This window comes from Pan paniscus, chromosome 9 (assembly GCF_029289425.2).
Source record: "Pan paniscus chromosome 9, NHGRI_mPanPan1-v2.0_pri, whole genome shotgun sequence".
In the NCBI taxonomy this organism is placed as follows: Eukaryota; Metazoa; Chordata; class Mammalia; order Primates; family Hominidae; genus Pan; species Pan paniscus.
Window position 1 is genome coordinate 123,241,394 of NC_073258.2, and position 22,240 is coordinate 123,263,633.

The window sequence follows — 22,240 nt, forward strand, 5'->3', positions numbered from 1 at the left end:
AAAAATGTGCTCTAACGCGCATTATAACCAGACTGTCAAAAGTAAAATGAAGAATTCTAAAAGCATCAAGACTAAAAGCATCAAATGACATATAAGGGAATCCCCATTAGACTATCAGCAGATTTCTCAGCAGAAGACTTGCAGGCTAGAAAAGAATGGAATGATATATTCAAAATGCTAGAAGAAAAAAAAAAACTGCCATCCAAGAATACTATACCCAAAAAAGGTATCCTTTAAAGATGGAGGAGGGCCAGGCATGGTGGCTTATGCCTGTAATCCCAGTACTTTGGGAGGCCAAGGTGGGCGGATCACAAGGTCAGGAGATTGAGACCATGGTGAAACCCCATCTCTACTAAACATATAAAAAATTAGCCAGGCGTGGTGGTGGACACCTGTAGTCCCAGGTACTCAGGAGGCTGAGGCAGGAGAATGGCATGAACCCAGAAGGTGGCGCTTGCAGTGAGCCAAGATTGTGCCACTGCACTCCAGCCTGGGTGATGGAGCGAGACTCCATCTCAAAAAAAAAAAAAAAAAAAAAAAAAAAGATGGAGGAGAAATAAAAGCCTTCCCAAACAAGCAAAAGCTGAGGGAATTCATTGCAACTAGACTGGCCTTACAAGAAATGCTTAGCGGAGTGCTACAACCAGAAGCAAAAGAATAATTACTATCATGAAAACACATGAGAGTATAAAATTGACTAGTAACTCTAAATTCATAATTAAACTCAGAATACTCTAGTACTGTAATAGTGAGATGAAAATCTTTCAAACCTCTCATATGAGGGTTAAAAGTCAAAATGGTAAAAATAACTACAGCTCAAATTAGCTGTAAGAAACATAATATATAAAATACAAATTAAGTCAACAAAAATGTAAATTGTGGGGGGTACAGTAAAAGTTTAGAGAAGTTTTATGCAAACAAACATAAGTTATCAGATTAAAATAGTCTAAGACTCTTTATGTTAGCCCCATCATAAACACAAAGAAATTGCAGCAGATACACAAATACAAAAGGGAGGAAAAAATAAAAGCTTAGCACCACAGAAAGCCACCAAACCACAAAAGTAAACAACAAGAGATAAAGAAAAAAAACAAAATATCTACAAAACAACCAGAAAACAATTAGCAAAAGAGCAGCAGTAAGTTTTTACCCATCAATAATAACTTTGAATGTAAATAGATTAAATTCTTCACTTAAAAGAGATAGAATGGTTGAATGTATAAGAAAAACAAGACCCAACTATATACCACCTACAATGGACTCACTTTACCTGTAAGGTCACACAAAGACTAAAAGTGAAGAGATGGAAATAAAAATATTCCATGCAAATAGAAACCAAAAGTAAGCAGGGTAGTCATACTTACATCAGACAAAATTAACTTTAAGTCAAACCTATAAAAAAGAAAAAAAAGAGGAAAAGGTCATTATATAGTGATAAAGGGATCTATTCCATCAGAGCATATCACAATTAGAAATGAATATGCACCCAACTTCGGAGCACCTAAATATGTCATACCAATATTAGAGGTGAAGGAAGAAATAGACTGCAATACTATAATAGTAGGAGACTTCAACACTCCACTTTCACCAATTGATAGATTATCCACACAGAAAATCAGCAAAGAAACATTGGATTTAAAATGCACTCTAGACCAAATAGACCCAACAGACATGCACAGAACATTCTAATAGCAACAGAATACACATTCTTCTCAACTGTACATGAAACATTCTTCAGGATAGATCATACGTTAGGCCATAAAACAAATCTTAACAAATGTAAGAAGGTAGAGATCATATCAGGTATCTTATCTGATCCCAAAGGTATGAAACTAGAAATCAATAACAGCATTTACAACTGCCACCAAAAATATAAATAAGATACCTAGAAATAAATTTAAACAAGGAAGTGAAAGATCTCTTCCCTGAAAACTATGAAACATTAATAAAAGAAATTGAAGAAGACATAAATAACTAAATAAATATACCTTGTTTAAGGATTGGAGGAATTAATATTGATTAAAAAATCCACATTATTCAAAGTGATCTACAAATTAAATGCAACTTCTATCAAAATACCATTGACATTCTTCACAGAACTATAAATAACAATCCTAAAATGTAAATGGAATCACAAAACTTTCCAAATAGAAAAAGTAATTTTGAGCAAAACAAAGCTGGAGACTACACTACCTGACTTCAAAATATATTGCAAAATTATGGGAATCAAATCAGCATGGTACTAGCAAAAAGCAGGCCCATAGGCCAACGGAACAAAACAGTCCACTAATAAATCCACCCAGTCAAATTATTTCCAACAAAGATACCAAGAACATACATTAGGAAGAGGACCCAACTCTTCAATAAATGGTACTGGATAAATTAGATATCCATATGTAAAAGAATGAACTGAACCCCCTATCTTTCACCATACAAAAAAAACCTACTTAAAATGGATTAAAGACTTCCTTTGTGATTTAAAATTTGGATTTAATTGCTTTTCCAAAGGTTATTGGAATACAGGTGGTATTTGGTTACATGAGTAAGTTCTTCAGTGGTGATTTGTGAGATTTTGGTGCACCCATCACCCAAGCAGTATACACTGCACCCTACTTGTGGTCTTTTATCCCTTGGCCCCTCCAACCCTTCTCCCCAAGTCCCCAAAGTCCATTGCATCATTCTTATGCCTTTGTGTCCTCATAGCTTCACTCCCACATATAAGTGAGAACATACAACGTTTGGTTTTCCATTCCTGAGTTACTACACTTAGAATAATAGTCTCCAATCTCATACAGGTTGCTGCAAATGCCATTAATTCATTTCTTTTATGGCTGAGTAGTATTCCATTGTGTGTATATATACAATGTGTATATAAAGAAACTGTGAGATATGTATATATATATGAGATATATATTGATTAATGGGCATTTGTGTTGGTTCCACGATTTTGCTATTGCGAGTTGTGCTGCTATAAACATGCATGTACGAGTATCTTTTTCATATAATGACTTCTTTTCTCTGGGTAGATACCAGGTAGTGGGATTGCTGGATCAAATGGCAGTTCTACTTTGTCTTCTTTGTTTTTTTTGTTTGTTTGTTTTGAGATGGAGTCTTGCTCTGTCACCCAGGCTGGAGTGCAGTGGCACGATCTTGGCTCACTACGACCTCCGCCTCCCAGGTTCAAGCAATTTTCCTGCCTCAGCCTCCCAGGTAGCTTGGATTACAGGCACCTACCATCACACCCAGCTAATTTTTTGTATTTTTAGTAGAGCCTGGGTTTCACCATATTGGCCAGGCTGGTCTCAAACTCCTGACCTTGTGATCTGCCCGCCTCAGCCTCCCAAAGTGTTAGGATTACAGGCGTGAACCATCATGCCCAGCCCCTACTTTTAGTTTTTTAAGGAATCTCCACACTGTTTTCCATAGTGGCTGTGCTAGTTTACATTCCCACCAGCAGTGTAGAAGTGTTCCCTGATCACCACATCCATGCCAACATCTAATGTTTTTTTATTTTTTTATTATGGCCATTCTTGCAGAAGTAAGGTGGTGTTGCATTGTGGTTTTCATTTGCATTTCCCTGATCATTAGTGATGTTGAGCATTTTTTCATGTTTGTTGGCCATTTGTATACCTTCTTTTGAGAATCGTCTATTCATGTCCTTAGCCCACTTTTCAATGGGATTGTTTTTTCCTTGATGATTTGAGTTCATTGTAGATTCTAAATATTAGTCCTTTGTCAGATGTATAGACTATGAGGATTTTCTCACACTCTGTGGGGTGTCTGTTTACTCTGCTGACTGTTCCTTTTGCCATGCAAAATCTCTTTAGTTCAATTAAGACACAGCTATTTATCTTTGTTTTTATTGCATTTACTTTTGAGTACTTGGTCACAAAATCCTTGCTTAAGCCTATGTCTAGAAGAGTTTTTCCAACGTTGTCTTCTAGAATTTTTATAGTTTCAGGTCTCAGATTTAAGTCCTTAATCCATCTTGGGCTGATTTTTGTATAAGGTGAGAGACGAAGATCCAGTTTCATTCTCCTACATATGGCTAGCCAATTATCCCAGCACCATTTGTTTAAAGGGGTGCCCTTTCCTCACTTTATGTTTTTGTTTGCTTTGTCAAAGATCAGTTGCCTGTAAGCATTTGGTTTTATTTATAGGTTCTCTATTCTGTTCCACTGGTCTATGTTCCTATTTTTATACCAGTACCATGCTGTTTTGGTGACTATGGCCTTATAGTATAGTTTGAAATCAGGTAATGTGATGCCTCCAGATTTGTTCCTTTTGCCTAGTTTTGGTTTGGTTATGTGGACTCTTTTTTGGTTCCATATGAATTTTAGATTTTTTTTAATTGTGTGAAGAATGATGGTGGTATTTTGGTGGGAATTGTGTTGAATTTGTAGATTGCTTTTAGCAGTATGGTCATTTTCACAATATTGATTCTACCCACCCAGAGCATAAGATGTGTTTCCATTTGTTTGTGTCATCTATGATTTCTTTCAGCAGTGTTTTGTAGTTTTCCTTGTAGAAGTCTTTCACCTCCTTTTCGTTAGGTATATTCCTAAGGTTTTTTTGTTTTTGTTTTGTTTTGTTTGTTTGCATTTATTGTAAAAGGGGTCGAGTTCTTGATTTGATTCTCCACTTGGTTGCTGTTGGTGTATAGGAGAGCTACTGATTTGTGTACATTAATTCTGTATCCAGAGACTTTGCTAAATTATTTTATCCGTTCTAGGAGCTTTCTGGAGTCTTCAGGGTTTTCAAGGTAAACCATCATATCATCAGCAAACACTAACAGTTTGACTTCCTCTTTCAAACTGGATGCCCTTTATTTCTTCTCTTGTCTGATTCCTCCAGCTAGGACTTCCAGTACTATGTTGAAGAGGAGTGGTGAGAGTGGGCATCCTTGTCTTGTTCCAGTTCTCAGAGGGAATGCTTTCAACTTTTCACCATTCAGTATTATGTTGGCTGTGGGTTTGTCATAGATGGCTTTTATTACATTGAGGTATGTCCCTTGTATGCCAGTTTTGCAGAAAGTTTTAATCATAAAGAGATGCTGGATTTTGTCAAACGCTTTTTCTACATCTATTGAGATGATTATGTGATTTTTGTTTTTAATTCTGTTTATGTGGTGTATCACATTTATTGACTTGCATATGTTAAGCCATCCCTGAATCCCTGGTATGAAACCCACTTGATTGTGGTGGATTATCTTTTTGATATGTTGCTGGAAGCATCTATGTTCATCAGGAATATTGGTCTGTAGTTTCATTTTTTGGTTATGTCCTTTCCTGGTTTTGATATTAGGGTAATGCTGGCTTCATAGAATGAATTAGGGAGGGTTCCCTCTTTCTCTATCTTGTGGAATAGTCTCAATAGGATTGATACCAATTCTTCTTTGAATGTCTGGTAGAATTATGCTGTGAATCTGTCTGGTCCTGGACTTTTTTGTTGTTGGTAATTTTTAAATCACCATTTCAATCTTGCTGCTTGTTATTGGTCTGTTCAGGGTATCTAATTCTTCCTGATTTAAGCTAGAAGGGTTATATCTTTCCAGGAATTTCCCCATCTTTTCTACGTTTCCTAGTTTATGCAGATAAAGGTGTTCATAGTAGCCTTAAATGATCTTTTGTATTTCTGTGGTGTCAATTGTAATATCTCCCATTTCATTTCTTATTGAGGTTACCTGGATTTTCTCTCTTCTTCTCTTCGTTAACCTTGCTAATGGTCTATCAATTTTATTTATCTTTTCAAAGAAACAGCTTTTTGTTTTATTTATCTTTTGTATTTTTCTGTTTCAATTTCATTTACTTCTGCTCTCATCTTGATTATTTCCTTTCTTCTGCTGGGTTCAGGTTTGGTTAGTTCTTCTTTCTCTGGCTCCTTGAGGTGTGACCTTAGATTGTCAGTTTGTGCTCTTATAGTCTTTTTGATGTAGATGTTTAGGGCTATGAACTTTCCTCTTAGTATGCCTTTCCTGTATCCCAGAGGTTTTGATAGTTTGTGCTACTGTCATCATTCAGTTCCAAGAAGTTTTTAATTTCCATTTTGATTTTGTTTTTGACTCATTGATCATTCAGGAACAGGTTATTTAATTTCCATGTATTTGCACGGTTTTGAAGGTTCCTTTTAAAGTTGATTTCTAGTTTTATTCTACCATGGTCTGAAAGAGTGCTTGATATAACTTCAATTTTCTTAAATTTATGGAGGGTTATTTTGTGGCCTATCATATGGTCTATATTGGAGAAAGTTCCATGTGCTGTTGAATAGAATGTGTATTCTGTGGTTGTTGGATGGAATGTTCTGTACATATCTGTTAAATCCATTTGTTTCAAGGTATAGTTTGAATCCATTGCTTCTTTGTTGACTTTCTGTCTTGATGACCTATCTAGTGCTGCCACTTAAGTATTGAAGTCCCCCACTATTATTGCATTGCTGTCTATCTCATTTCTTAGGTCTATTACTAATTGTTTTATAGATTTGGTATCTCCAGTGTTAGATGCATATATGTTTAGGATTGTGACATTTTCCTGTTGGATAAAGGCCTTTTCCCAGTATATAATGTCCCTGTTTGTCTTTTTTAACTGCTCTTGCTTTAAAGTATGTTTTGTCTGATGTAAGAATAGCTACCCCTGCTCGCTTTTGGTGTTCATTTGCATGAAATGCCTCTTTGCACCCCTTTACTTTAAGTTTATGTGAGTCCTTGTTTGTTAGGTGAGTCTCTTGAAGGCAGCAGAAAGTTGGTTAGTGAATTCTTATCCATTCTGCAGTTCTGTTTCTTTTAAGTAGGGCATTTAGGCCATTTACATTCAATGTTAGTATTGGAATGTTAGGTACCATTCTATTCATTGTGCTATTTGTTGCCTGCGTATCTTAGTTCTTTGGTTTTTGTTTTTGTTTTTTAAATTGTATTTTTGTTTTATAGGTCCTGTGAAATTTATGCTTCTAAGAGGCTCTGTTTTGATGTGTTTCCAGGATTTATTTCAAGATTTAGAGCTCCTTTTAGCCATTGTTATTGTGGTGGCTTGGTAATGGCAGATTCTCTCAGCATTTGTGTGTCTGAAAACGAATGTATCTTTCCTTCATATATTTTGCTTAGTTTTGCTGCATACAAAATTCTTGGCTGATAATTGTTTTGCTTGAGGAGGCTGAAGATTGGGCTCCAATCCCTTCTAGCTTGTAGGGTTTCTGCTGAAAAATCTGCTGTTGATCAGATAGTTTTCCTTTATAGGTTACCTGGTACTTTTGTCTCACAGCTCTTAAGATTCTTTCCTTCATCTTACCTTTAGATAACCTGATGGCAATGTGTCTAGGTGATGATCTTTTTGTGATTAATTTCCCAGGTGTTCTTTGTGCTTCTTATATTTAGATGTCTAGGTCTCTAGCAAGGCCAGGGAAGTTTTTCTTGATTATTCCCCCAAATATGTTTTCCAACTTTAGATTTCTCTTCTTCCTCAGGAATGCTGATTATTCTTAGGTTTGGTCACTTAACATAATCCCAGACTTCTTGGGGGCTTTGTCCATATTTTCTTATTTTTTTTCTTTGTCTTTATTGGATTGGGTTAATTCAAAGAACTTGTCTTTGAGCTCTGAATTTTTTCTTCTACTTGTTCAATCTATTACTGAGACTTTCCAGAGCATTTTGCATTTCTATAAGTGTGTCCAATGTTTCCTGAAGTTTTTTGTGTTTTATTTATGCTATCTATTTCATTGAATAGTTCTCCCTTCACTTACCATTTTTTCAGTTTCCTTGCATTGAGTTCCACATTTCTCTGTTGCCTTCCGGATTAGCTTAATAACTAACCTCCTGAATTCTCTTTCAAGTAAATCAGGGATTTCTTCTTGGTTTGGATCCATTGCTGGTGATCTAGTGTGATCTTGGGGAGTGGTGTTATACAGCTTTGTTTTGTCATATTACCAGAGTTGGTTTTTTGGTTCCTTCTCATTTGGGGAGCCTCTATCAAAGGGAAGGTCTAGGGTTGAAGGCTGTTGTTGAGATTCTTTTGTCCCATAGGGTGTCCCCTTGATGGAGTACTCTCCCCCTTTTCCTATGGATGTGGCTTCCTGGAGCCAAGCTGTAGTGATTATTATCTCTCTTCTGGGTCTAGCCACCCAGCAAGTGTACCAGGCTCCGGGCTGGTACTGGGGGTTGTCTCCACAGAGTCCTGTAATGTGAACCCTCTATGGGTCTCTCAGCCATGGATACCAGCATCTGTTCTGGTGGAGGTGGCAAGAGGGTAAAATGGACTCTGAGAGTGTTCTTAGCTTTGGTGGTTTAATGCTCTATTTTTGTGTTGGTTGGCCTGCCAGGAGGTGGCACTTTCCAGAGAGCATCAGCTGTGGTAGTATCGAGAGGAACCGGCAGTGGTCAGTGTCAGGCCTCTGAGCCCAAGCCAAGCCATTGCATCCCCTGTGACTTGCATGTATACGCCCAGATGGCCTGAAGTAACTGAAGAATCATAAAAGAAGTGAAAATGCCCTGCCCCGCCTTAACTGATGACATTGCACCACAAAAGAAGTGAAAATGGCCAGTCCTTGCCTTAACTGATGACATTCCACCACAAAAGAAGTGAAAATGGCCAGTCCTTGCCTTAAGTGATGACATTACCTTGTGAAAGTCCTTTTCATGGCTCATCCTGGCTCAAAAACTCCCCCACTGAGCACCTTGCAACCCCCACTCCTGCCCACCAAAGAACAAATCCCCTTTGACTGTAATTTTCCTTTATGTACCCAAATCCTATAAAATGGCCCCACCCTTATCTCCCTTCGCTGACTCTCTTTTTGGACTCAGCCCGCCTGCACCCAGGTGATTAAAAGCTTTATTGCTCACACAAAGCCTGTTTGGTGGTCTCCTCACACAGACATGCATGAAATTTGGTGCTGTGACTCGGATCGGGGGACCTCCCTTGGGAGATCAATCCCCTGTCGTCCTGCTCTTTGCTCCATGAAAAAGATCCACCTACAACGTCGGGTCCTCAGACCCACCAGCCCAAGGAACATCTCACCAATTTTAAATCGGGTAAGCGGCCTCTTCTTACTCTCTTCTCCAACCTCTCTCACTATCCCTCAACCACTTTCTCCTTTCAATCTTGGTGCCACTCTTCAATCTCTCCCTTCTCTTAATTTTAATTCCTTTCATTTTCTGGTAAAGACAAAGGAGACACGCTTTATCCGTGGACCCAAAACGCCGGTGCTGGTCACGGACTCAGGAAGGCAGCCTTCCCTTGGTATTTAATCATTGCAGGGATGCCTCTCTGATTATTCACCCACGTTTCAGAGGTGTCTGACCACGCAGGGATGCCTGCCTTGGTCCTTCACCCTTAGCAGCAAGTCCCACTTTTCTGGGGGAGGGGCAAGAATCCTGACCCCTTCCCTCCCTGCCTCTACCCCTTCTCTGCTTTTCTGGGGGGCAAGAACCCCCCAATCCCTTATTTCCATGACTTGACCTCTTATCTCTGTACCCTGATCCCTTATTTCCACACCCCAACCTCTTATCTCTGTGCCCCAACCCCTTATTTCCACACCCCAACCTCTTATCTCTGTGCCCCAACCCCTTATTTCCGCTCCCCGACCCCTTTCCCACTTTTCTGGAGGGTAAGAACCCCCAAACCCCTTCCCTCCATGTCTTTACTCTCTCTTTTCTCTGGGCTTGCTGCCTTCACTATGGGCAACCTTCCACCCTCCATTCCTCCTTCTTCTCCCTTAGCCTGTGTTCTCAAGAACTTAAAACCTCTTCAACTCACACCTGACCTAAAACCTAAATGCCTTATCTTCTTCTGCAATACCACTTGGCCCCAATACAAACTTGACAATGGCTCTAAATGGCCAGAAAATGGCACTTTCAATTTCTCCATCCTACAAGACCTAAGTAATTTTTGTCAAAAAATGGGCAAATGGTCTGAGGTGCCTTACATCCAGGCATTTTTCACACTTCATTCCCTCCCTAGTCTCTGTTCCCAATGCGATTCCTCCCAAATCCTCCTTCTTTCCTTCCCTCCTGTCCCCTCAATCCCAACCCCAAGCATCGCTGAGTCTTTCCAGTCTTCCTTTTCTACAGACCCATCTGACCTTTCCCCTCCTCCCTAGGCTGCTCATCGCCATGCCGAGCTAAGTCCCAATTCTTCCTCAGTCTCTGCTCCTCCACCCTATAATCCTTCTATCACCTCCCCTCCTCACACCTGGTCTGGCTTACAGTTTAGTTCCACAACTAGCTCTTCCCCACCTGCCCAACAATTTCCTCTTAGAGAGGTGGCTGGAGCTGAAGGCAGTCAGGGTACATGTACCTTTTTCTCTATCAGACCTCTCTCAGATCATTCAGTGTTTAGGCTCTTTCTCATCAGACCCCACTAAATATATACAGGAATTCCAATATCTAACTCTGTCCTATGATTTAACCTGGAGTAACTTAAATGTCAACCTGACTTCTACCCTCTCCCCAGATGATCGGGAAAGAGTTTTTTCTCTAGCCCAATCTCACGCTGATAACCACCGGCTTCACGAGCCAGACCTCCAGGAAGGCAGTAGAGTAGTTCCCCAAGAGGATCCCCAATGGAACTCTCAGGCAAATTCCCCAGGTATAGCTAGGTGAGATTACGTGATTTCCTGCCTAGTTGAAGGGCTTAAAAAGGCAGTTTACAAAGCTGTTAATTAGGACAAGCTTAAAGAGACTACCCAAGGTAAAGAGGAAAACTCAGCCCAGTTCATGGCCCGCTTAGCAGCAAACCTTAGACACTATACCACCCTAGACCCAGAAGGGCCAGAAGGCCGCCTTATTCTTAATATGCATTTGATCACCCAATCCACTCCTGACATTAGGAAAAAACTTCAAAAATTAGAATCTGGCCCTCAAACCCCACAACAGGAATTAATCAACCTCACCTTCAAGGTGTACAATAATAGAGAGGAAGCAGCCAGATGGCAACGCATTTCTGAGTTACAATCACTTGCCTCTGCTGTGAGACAAAACCCAGCCACACCTCCAGCATGCAAGAACTTCAAAATGCCTAAGCCACACACGCCTAAGCCGCAGCAGTCAAGCATTCCTACAAGACTTCCTCCATCAGGATCTTGCTTCAAGTGCCAGAAATCTGGCCACTGGGCCAAGGAATGCCCACAGCCTGGGATTCCTCCCAAGCCATGTCCCATCTGTGCAGGGACCCATGGAAGGCAGACTGCCCAGCTCACCCGGCAGCCACTCCTAGAGCCCCTAAAGCTCTAGCCCAAGGCTCTCTGACTGACTCCTTCCCAGATCTGCTTGGCTTAGCGACTGAAGATCGACGCTGCCCGATCGCCTCGGAAGCCCCCTGGACCATCACAGACGCTGAGCTTCAGGTAACTCTCACAGTGGAGGGTAAGTCCATCCCCTGTTTAATCAATACGGGGGCTACCAACTCCACGTTGCCTTCTTTTCAAGGGCCTGTTTCCCTCACCCCGATAAGTTGGGTATTGACAGCCAAGCTTCAAAACCCCTAAAAACTCCCCCACTCTGGTGCCAATTTGGACAACACTCTTTTATGCACTCTTTTTTAGTTATCCCCACCTGCCCAGTTCCCTTATTAGGCCGAGATATTTTAACCAAATTACCTGCTTCCCTGACTATTCCTGGACTACAGCCCATCTCATTGCCGCCCTTCTCCCCAACCAAAAGCCTCCTTTGCATCTTCCTCTCGTAACCCCCCACCTTAACCCACAAGTATGGGACATCTCTACTCCTTCCCTGGCAGCCGATCACATGCCCATTACCATCCCATTAAAACCTAATCACCCTTACCCCGCTCAATGCCAATATCTCATCCCACAGTACGCTTTAAAAGGATTAAAGCCTGTTATCACTCACCTGCTACAGCATGGGCTTCTAAAACGTATAAACTCTCCTTACAATTTTCCCCATTTTACCTGTCCAAAAACCAGACAAGTCTTACAGATAGTTCAGGATCTGCACCTTATCAACCAAATTGTTTTGCCTATCCACCCTGTGGTGCCCAGCCCATACACTCTTTTGTCCTCGATACCTTCCTCCACAACTCACTATTCCGTTCTTGGTCTTAAAGATGCTTTTTTAACTATTCCCCTGCACCCCTCGTCCCAGCCTCTCTTTGCTTTCACCTGGACTGACCCTGACACCCATCAGTCCCAGCAGCTTACCTGGACTGTGCTGCCGCAAGGTTTCAGGGACAGCCCTCATTACTTCAGCCAAGCTCTTTCTCATGATTTACTTTCTTTCCACCCCTCCACTTCTCACCTTATTCAATATATTGATGACCTTCTTTTTTGTAGCCCCTCCTTTGAATCTTCTCAACAAGACACACTTCTGCTCCTTCAGCATCTATTCTTCAAAGGATATTGGGTATCCCCCCTCCAAAGCTCAAATTTCTTCTCCACCCTTTACCTACCTCGGCATAATTCTTCATAAAAACACACATGCTCTCCCTGCCGATTGTGTCTGACTGATCTCTCAAACCCCAACCCCTTCTACAAAACAACAACTCCTTTCCTTCCTGGGCATGGTTGGATACTTTCACCTTTGGATATCTGGTTTTGCCATCCTAACAAAACCATTATATAAACTCACAAAAAGAAACTTAGCTGACCCCATAGATCCTAAATCCTTTCTCCACTCCTCTTTCCATTCCTTGAAGACAGCTTTAGAGACCCCAACCTAGCTCTCCCTGACTCATCCCAACCCTTTTCATTACACACAGCTGAAGTACAGGGCTGTGCAGTCGGAATTCTTACACAAGAACCAGGATCATGTCCTGTAGCCTTTTTGTCCAAACAACTTGACCTTACTGTTTTAGGCTGGCCATCATGTCTGCGTGCAGCACCTGCTGCTGCCCTAATACTTTTAGAGGCCCTCAAAATCACAAACTATGCTCAACTCACTCTCTACAGCTCTCATAATTTCCAAAATCTATTTTCTTCCTCACACCTGGTGCATATACTTTCTGCTCCCCAGCTCCTTCAGCTATGCTCACTCTTTGTTGAGTCTCCAACAATTACCATTGTTCCTGGCCCGGACTTCAATCTGGCCTCCCACATTATTCCGGATACCACACCTGACCCTCATGACTGCATCTCTCTGATCCACCTGACTTTCACCCCATTTCCCCACATTTCCTTCTTCCCTGTTTCTCACCCTGATCACACTTGGTTTATTGATGGCAGTTCCACCAGGCCTAACTGCCACTCACAAGCAAAGGCAGGATATGCAATAGTATCTTCCACATCTGTTATTGACACTACCGCTCTGCCCCCCTCCACTACCTCTGAGCAAGCCGAACTAGTTGCCTTAACTCAGGCCCTCACTCTTGCAAAAGGACTACGCATCAATATTTATACTGACTCTAAATATGACTTTCATATTCTGCACCACCATGCGGTCACATGGGTTGAAAGAGGTTACCTCACTACACAAGGGTCCTCCATCATTAATGCCTCTTTAATAAAAACTCTGCTCAAGGCCGCTTTACTTCCAAAGGAAGCTGGGGTCATTCACTGTAAGGGGCATCAAAAGGCATCAGAACCCATTGCTCTAGGCAACGCTTATGCTGATAAGCTGGCTAGACAAGCAGCTAGCTCTCCAACTTCTGTCCCTCATGGCCAGTTTTTCTCCTTCACATCGGTCGCTCCCACCTACTCCCCCGCTGAAACTTCCACCTATCAATCTCTTCCCACACAAGGCAAATGGTTCTTAGACCAAGGAAAATATCTCCTTCCAGCCTCACAGGCCCATTCTATTCTGTCGTCATTTCATAACCTCTTCCATGCAGGTTACAAGCTGCTAGCCCATCTCTTAGAACCTCTCATTTCCTTTCCATCACGGAAATCTATCCTCAAGGAGATCACTTCTCAGTGTTCCATCTGCTATTCTACTACCCCTCAGGGATTATTCAGGCCCCCTCCCTTTCCTACACATCAAGCTCAGGGATTTGTCTCTGCCCAGGACTGGCAAATTGACTTTACTCGCATGCCCCGAGTCAGAAAACTAAAATATCTCTTAGTCTGGGTAGACACTTTCACTGGATGGGTAGAGGCCTTTCCCACAGGGTCTGAGAAGGCCACTGCAGTCATTTCTTCCCTTCTGTCAGACATAATTCCTCAGTTTGGCCTTCCCACCTCTATACAGTCTGATAACAGACCAGCCTTTACTAGTCAAATCACCCAAGCAGTTTCTCAGGCTCTTGGTATTCAGTGTAACCTTCATATCTCTTACCATCCTCAATCTTCAGGAAAGGTAGAACAGACTAATGGTCTTTTAAAGACACATCTCACCAAGCTCAGCCTCCAACTTAAAAAGGATTGGACAGTACTTTTACCTCTTGCCCTTCTCAGAATTAGAGCCTGTCCTCGAGATGCTACACGGTACAGTCCATTTGAACTTTTATATGGATGCACTTTCTTGCTTGGCCCCAACCTTATCCCAGACACCAGCCCTCTAGACGATCATCTTCCAGTCCTCCAACAGGCTAGACAGGAAATTTGCCAGGCTGCTAATCTTCTCTTGCCTACTCCAGATCCCCAGCCATATGAAGACACCCTAGCTGGATGATCAGTTCTTGTTAAGAATCTGACCCCTCAAACTCTACAACCTTGATGGACCGGACCCTACTTAGTCATCTATAGTACCCCGACTGCCGTCCACCTGCAGGATCCTCCCCACTGGGTTCACCGTTCCAGAATAAAGCTGTGTCCATCGGACAGCCAGCCTAATCCCTCCTCTTCCTCCTGGAAGTCACAAGTACTCTCCCCTACTTCCCTTAAACTCACTCGTGTTTCTGAAGAACAGTAATAGCCCTTATGAGCCTAATACATCCCTTCATTCTATTAGGTCTGTTCATCCTTACCCTACTTTTTGCAACAGGGCTTTACGAAGTCACCCCCACCACTTGGGCTGAGCCCCAAAAAACTAGTCATCCCTACTATCTTCTGTCTAGTCATACTCCTATTCTCCATTCTCAACTACTTATAAATGCCCTACTCTTGTTTTCACTGCTGGTTTACACTGTTTCTTCAAGCCATCACAGCTGATATCTCTTGGTGCTATCCCGCAGCTGCCACTCTTAACTCCCTCTTAGAGTGGATAGATGATCTTTGCTGGCAGGGCACCCTCCAATACTTCCGCCCTGATAAAGTTCTATTCTTTACTTTTATACTCACTCTTATTCTCATTCCCATTCTTATGCCACCCTCTACCTCTCCCCAGCTATCTCCACCACACTATCAACCTTACCCATTCTCTCCTAGCCGCTTCTAATCCCTCCTTAGTGAGCAACCGCTGGCTTTGCATTTCCCTTTCTTCCAGTGCCTACACAGCTGTCCCCGCTTTACAGACAGGCTGGGCAACATCTCCTGTCTCCTTACACCTCTGAACTTCCTTTAAGAGCCCTCACCTTTACCCTCCTGAAGAACTCATATACTTTCTAGACAGGTCCAGCAAGACTTCCCCAGACATTTCACATCAGCAAACTGCCACCCTCCTCTGCACTTATTTAAAAAACGTTTCTCCTTATATTAATTCCACTCCCCCCATATTTGGACCTCTCACAACAGAAACTACTATTCCTGTGGCTGCTCCTTTATGTATCTCTCGACAAAGACCCACTGGAATTCCCCTAGGTAATCTTTCACCTTCTCAATGTTCCTTTACTCTTCATCTCCAAAGCCCAACTACACACATCACTGAAACAATTGGAGCCTTCCAGCTCCATATTACAGACAAGCCCTCTATCAATACTGACAAACTTAAAAACGTTAGCAGTAATTATTGCTTAGGAAGACACTTACCCTGTATTTCACTCCATCCTTGGCTACCTTCCCTTTGCTCGTCAGACTCTCCTCGCAGGCCCTCTTCTTGTTTACTTATACCCAGCTCTGAAAATAACAATGAAAGGTTGCTCGTAGTTACTCAACGTTTTCTCATACACCATGAAAATCGAACCTCCCCCTCTGTGCAGTTACCCCATCAGTCCCCATTACAACCTCTGATGGCTGCCGCCCTAGCTACAACCCCAGGAGTCTGGGTACAAGACACCCCTTTCAGCACTCCTTCTCACCTTTTCACTTTGCACCTCCAGTTTTGCCTCGCACAAGGTCTCTTCTTCCTCTGTGGATCCTCTACCTACATGTGTCTACCTGCTAATTGGACAGGCACATGCACACTAGTTTTCCTTACCCCCAAAATTCAGTTTGCAAATAGGACCAAAGAGCTCCCTGTTCCCCTCATGACACTGACACAACAAAAAAGAGTTATTCCACTAATTCCCTTGCTGGTCAGTTTAGGACTTTCTGCCTCCACTACTGCTCTCGGTACTGGAATAGCAGGCATTTCAACATCTGTCACGACCTTCTGTAGCCTGTCTAATGACTTCTCTGCTAGCATCACAGACATATCACAAACTTCATCAGTCCTCCAGGCCCAAGTTGACTCTTTAGCTGCAGTTGTCCTCCAAAACCGCTGAGGCCTTAACTTACTCACTGCTGAAAAGGGAGGACTCTGTATATTCTTAAATGAAGAGTGTTGTTTTTACCTAAATGAATCTGGCCTGTTGTATGACAACATAAAAAAACTCAAGGATAGAGCCCAAAAACTTGCCAACCAAGCAAGTAATTACGCAGAACCCCCTTGGGCACTCTCTAATTGGATGTCCTGGGTCCTCCCAATTCTTAGTCCTTTAATACCCATTTTTCTCCTTCTTTTATTCTGACCTTGTATCTTCTGTTTAGTTTCTCAATTCATCCAAAACCATATCCAGGCCATCACCAATCATTCTATATGACAAATGTTTCTTCTAACAACCCCACAATATCACCCCTTACCACAAGATCTCCCTTCAGCTTAATCTCTCCCAATCTAGGTTCCCACGCCGTCCCTAATCCCGCTTGAAGCAGCCCTGAGAAACACTGCCCATTCTCTCTCTCCATACCACCCCCCAAAAATTTTCGCCACCCCAACACTTCAACACTATTTTGTTTTATTTTTCTTATTAATATAAGAAGGCAAGAATGTCAGGCCTCTGAGCCCAAGCCAAGCCATCACATCCCCTGTGACTTGCACACATACGCCCAGATGGCTTGAAGTAACTGAAGAATCACTAAAGAAGTGAAAATGCCCTGCCCCGCCTTAACTGATGACATTCCGCCACAAAAGAAGTGAAAATGGCCGGTCCTTGCCTTAACTGATAACATTACCTTGTGAAAGTCCTTTTCCTGGTTCATCCTGGCTCAAAAAGCTCCCCCACTGAGCACCTTGTGACCCCCACTCCTGCCTGCCAGAGAACAAATCCCCTTTGACAGTAATTTTCCTTTATCTACCCAAATCCTATAAAACGGCCCCACACTTATCTCCCTTCACTGACTCTCTTTTCGGACTCAGCCCGCCTGAACCCAGGTGATTAAACGCTTTATTGCTCACACAAAGCCTGTTTGGTGGTCTCTTCACCTGGACGCGCATGAAAGTCAAGGCCCTAGAACTCTCAAGAATATATGCCCTTTGTGTTCTGTGACCAGAGTGGGTAGGGAAGGACCATTAGGTGGGAGCAGGGCTAGGTGTCTTTGAGCTCAGACTCTCTCCTTGGGTGGGTCTTGCTGCAGCTGCTGTGGGAAATAGATGTGAGGGTTCCAGGTCAATGGAGTTATGTACCTAGGAGGATTATGGCTGCCTCTGCTGAGTCATGCAGGTTGTTAGGGAAGTGGGGGAAGCTGGCAGTCACAGGCCTCACCCAGCTCCGACACAATCTGAAGGGCCAGTCTCACTCCCGCCATGCCACCCCTAACAGCACTGAGTCTGTTTCCAGGCAGTGGTCAAGCAGGACTGAGAACTTACCCCAGGCCACCTGCCTCGCAGCTGCAAAGGAAAGTAGGGCTTTAATTCTTCCCCCACCTGTGGGGTCTGCCTGCCAGATTCACGCCCTCCCCGAGTTCTGGCCAGGAGGCTTCTCAACCAGTTCAAATTGTTACAAAGTTCAGCTGTAGATTCCCTTCTCCCTGTGGCATTTTCCCCCACGCCTCTGGCCACCCTCCCAAAGGATCCCTGTGATGCCAGGCAGGAATGGTCTCTCTGGGGACCCAGAGAGATCCCAGGGCCTTTCCCACTGCTTCCTCTACCCTCGTATGTTGCTTGGCTCTCTAAACTGACTCAGCTCCAGGTAAGTTCAGAATCTTCTTGTGTAAACTAGACTTTCGGTTTCCCCATTTGGGGTGTGTGTTTGTTTGGTGGCTGAGAATCTCCCTTTCCCACCTCCACAGTTTAGGCACTTACAGTATTTGGGGTGTCTCCCAGATCCTGTGGGAGCAATCTGCTTCCTTCAGAGGGTCCTCTTCATTTTATTTATTTATTTTAAAAACAAGATCTTGCTGTGTCGCCCAGGCCATAGTACAGTGGCAATGATCATCTGGATTAAAGACTTAAACACAAAATCTTATACTATAAAACTAGTAGAAGATGGCCGGGTACAGTGGCTCATGCATGTAATACCAGCACTTCGGGAAGCTGAGGTGAGGGTGAGAGGTGACAACGTGCTAGCAACCATCGCTCGCTCTCTGCCCCTCCTCAGCGTCCGCTCTGGCGGCCCTCGAGGAGCCCTTCAACCCGCCGCTGCGCTGTGGGGGTCCCTCTCTGGGGCTGTCCGAGGCCGAAGCCGGCTCCCTCTGCTGGCGGGGAGGTGTGGAGTGGGAGGCGCGAGCGGGAGCCGGAGCTGCCTGCGGCACTCGCCAGCCGGCTCGGTTTCTGGGTGGGCGCGGGCTCAGCGGGCTGCACTTCGCGCGGCGGCCGGCGCCTGATGGGCTTGATCAGGGGGACGAGCTCCCTTTGGGCTGCTGGAGAGCCGGGGCCAGGTGCTGCAAAGTCCCACTGCAAGTGCCATTGAGAGGTGAAGCCGGCTGGGCTTCTGGGTCGGGTGGGGACTTGGAGAACTTTTCTGTCTAGCTAAAGGATTGTAAATGTACCAATCAGCATTCTGTGTCTAGCTAAAGGTTTGTAGACGCACCAATCAGCCCTCTGTGTCTAGCTAATCTGGTGGGGACTTGGAGAACTTTTGTGTCTAGCTAAAGGATTGTAAACGTGCCATTCAGCACTCTGTGTCTAGCTAAAGGATTGTGAACGCACCATTCAGCACTCTGTGTCTAGCTAAAGGATTGTAAACACACCAATCAGTGCTCTGGGTCTAGCTAATCTAGTGGGGACTTGGAGAACTTTTGTGTCTAGCTAAAGGATTGTGAAGGCACCATTCGGCACTCTGTGTCTAGCTAAAGGATTGTAAACACACCAATCAGCACTCTGTCAAAATGGACCAATCAGCTCTCTGTAAAATGGACCAATCAGCAGAATGTAGGTGGGGCCAGATAAGGGACTAAAAGCAGGCCACACGAGCCAGCAGCAGCAACCTGTTTGGTCCTGTTCCACGTTGTGGAAGCTTTCTTCTTTCGCTCTTAGCAATAGATCTTGCTGCTGCTCACTCTTTGGGTCTGCACTGCCTTTATGAGCTGTAACACTCACCGCAAAGGTCTGCAGCTTCACTGCTGAAGCCAGCGAGACCAGGAACCCACCAGAAAGAAGAAACTCCAGACACATCTGAACATCTGAAGGAACAAACTCCGGACACACCATCTTTAAGAACTGTAACACTCACTGCGAGGGTCTGTGGCTTCATTCTTGAAGTCAGCGAGACCAAGAACCCACCAATTCCAGACACAAGAGGATCACCTGAGGTCAGGAGTTCGAGACCAGCCTGGCCAACATGGTGAAACTCCATCTCTACTAAAAATACAAAAATTTTAGCCAGGAGTGGTGGCACATGTCTGTAATCCTAGCTACTCGGGAGGCTGAGGCAGGAGAATCACTTGAAACCAGGAACTGGAGGTTGTAGTGAGCCAAGATTGTGCCACTGCACTTTAGCTTGGGTAACAGAGCGAGACTCCATCTCCAAAAAAAAAAAAAACTAGTAGAAGAAAACATAGGAGAAACAATCATGACATTAAACTGGGCAGTGTGTTTTCATGGTTTTGTAGATAAGACCTCAAAAGCAGAAGGATTGAAAGCAAAAATAAACAAATGGAATCATATCAAGCTAAAAAGCAAGCAAAGAAAACAACAGGGAAAAGACAACCTATAAAATGGGAGAAAATATTTGCATACTATACATCTTACATGGGGTTAATATCTGGAATAGATAAGGAACTCAACTCAAAGGCAAAATAATCATCATCATGCTATTTAAACATGGGCAAAATGGCTGGGCTCACACCTGTAACCCCAGCACTTTGGGAGGCAAGACAGTTGAATCACTGGAGCCCAAGAGCTCAAGACCAGCCTGGGCAACATAGTGAAACCCCGTCGCTACAAAAGTTAGTCAGGCATGGTGTAGATGCCTGTAGTCCCAACTACTTGGGGGACTCAAGTGGCAGAATCGCTTGAACCCAGGAGGTCTAGACTGCAGCGAGTCATGTTCTTGCCACTGCTTCCCAGCATAGGCAATGGAGTGAGACTCTGGCTCAAAAAAAGCAAATGGGTAAAAATATTTAATGGATATTCTTTCAAAAGAAAACATACAGATGGCTAACAGACATATGGAAAAATGCTTAACATCATTAATTAGGGAAATGCAAATCAAAACTACAATGAGATATCACCTCACTCCATTTCAAATGGCTATTATCAAAAAGACCAAATTATTGTTGAGGATGTGGAGAAAAAAGAACCATTACAGCCATTTTGGAAAATAATATGGAGGTTCTACCAAAAATTAAAAATAGAACTACCATATGATCCAGCAATCCCACTATATATATAGATATATGTAGATACATAGTTTTTTTTGTTTTTTGTTTTTTGTTTTGAGATAGGGTCTCACTCTGTTGCCCAGACTGGAGTGCAGTAGCGTGATCTTGGCTTACTGCAACCTCCGCCTCCGGGGTTCAAGCCATTCCCCTGCCTCAGCCTCCCGAGTAGCTGAGATTACAGGCATGCATCACCACGCCCGGCTAATTTTTTGTATTTTTAGTAGAAACAGGGTTTCACCATATTGGTCAGGCTGGTCTTGAACTCCTGACCTCATGATCCACCCGCCTCGGCCTCCCAAAGCACTGGGATTACAGGCATGAGCTGCCGCTCCCAGCCTACTAGGTATGAAATGAAAACAGTACGTTGAAAAGGTAACTGTACTTTCATGTTTATTGCAGCATTATTTACAATAGCCAAGATATAGAATCAAGCTAAGTGTTCAATAACGGATGAATGGTTAAAGAAAATGTGGTATATGGCAGGGCGCGGTGGCTCATGCCTGTAATCCCAACACTTTGGGAGGCTGAGGCGGGCGGATCACCTGAGATCAGGAGTTCGAGGTCAGCCTGCCCAACATGGATAAACCCCATCTCTACTAAAAATATAAAATTAGCCGGGCATGATGGCACATGCCTGTAATCCCAGCTACTCAGATGGCTGAGGCAGGAGAATCGCTTGAACCCAGGAGATGGAGGTTGCGGTGAGCCGAGATCATGCCATGGCATTCCAGCCTGGGCAATAAGAGCGAAACTCCGTCTCAAAAACAAAGAAAAAGAAAATGTGGTATATATACACAGTGGAATACTATTCAGCCATAAAAGAGAATGGAATCCTGTCATTTGCAACAACATGGATGAATCTGGAGGGCATTATGTTAAGTGAAATAAGCCAAACACAGAAAGACAAATATAGCACGATCTCACTCACGGGAATCTAGAGAGTTGGTCTCGTAGAAGTAGTGAGTACGACAGTGGCCACCAGAGGCAGGGAGGTTAGGGGAAAGGGAGAATGGGGAGAAACTGAGTAATGGGTAGCCTGGATAGCTCAGTTGGTAGAGCATCAGACTTTTAATCTGAGGGTCCAGGGTTCAAGTCCCTGTTCGGGCGACGGTGTTTCTTTTTAGGCTGGGAGGCGAGCGGAGGTTGCACTTAGCCGAGATCACACCATTGCACTCCAGCTTAGGCAAAAAGAGTGAAACTCCATCTTAAAAAAAATAAAATAAGAAAAATTAGAGGCAAGCGGAGGTTGCAGTTAGCCGAGATCGTGCCATTGCACTCCAGCTTAGGCAAAAAGAGTGAAACTCCTTCTTAAAAAGAAAAGAAAAGAAAAAAAAAAGTTGGTCAATGGGTACAAAGTTGCAATTAGAATCAGTTTTGGTGTTCTATTGCACAGCAGGGTAATAATATCACATATTTTGGTGTTCTGTAAAGTTACAATTAGAATAAGTTTTGGTGTTCTATTGCACAG

At 43.3% G+C, this 22,240-nt stretch overlaps 1 non-coding gene and 1 pseudogene across 1 annotated transcript; both read left to right on the top strand.

The window, feature by feature from the left end:
• The window catches only part of LOC134731218 (uncharacterized), a 43,415-nt pseudogene extending 28,524 nt beyond the window's left edge, over nt 1-14,891 (top strand).
• Nucleotides 14,892-21,806: 6,915 nt separating this feature from the next.
• On the top strand, nt 21,807-21,879 carry TRNAK-UUU (transfer RNA lysine (anticodon UUU)). Its single transcript has one exon. It is a non-coding gene; the product is annotated as a tRNA-Lys (tRNA).
• The last annotated feature ends 361 nt before the right edge of the window (nt 21,880-22,240 follow it).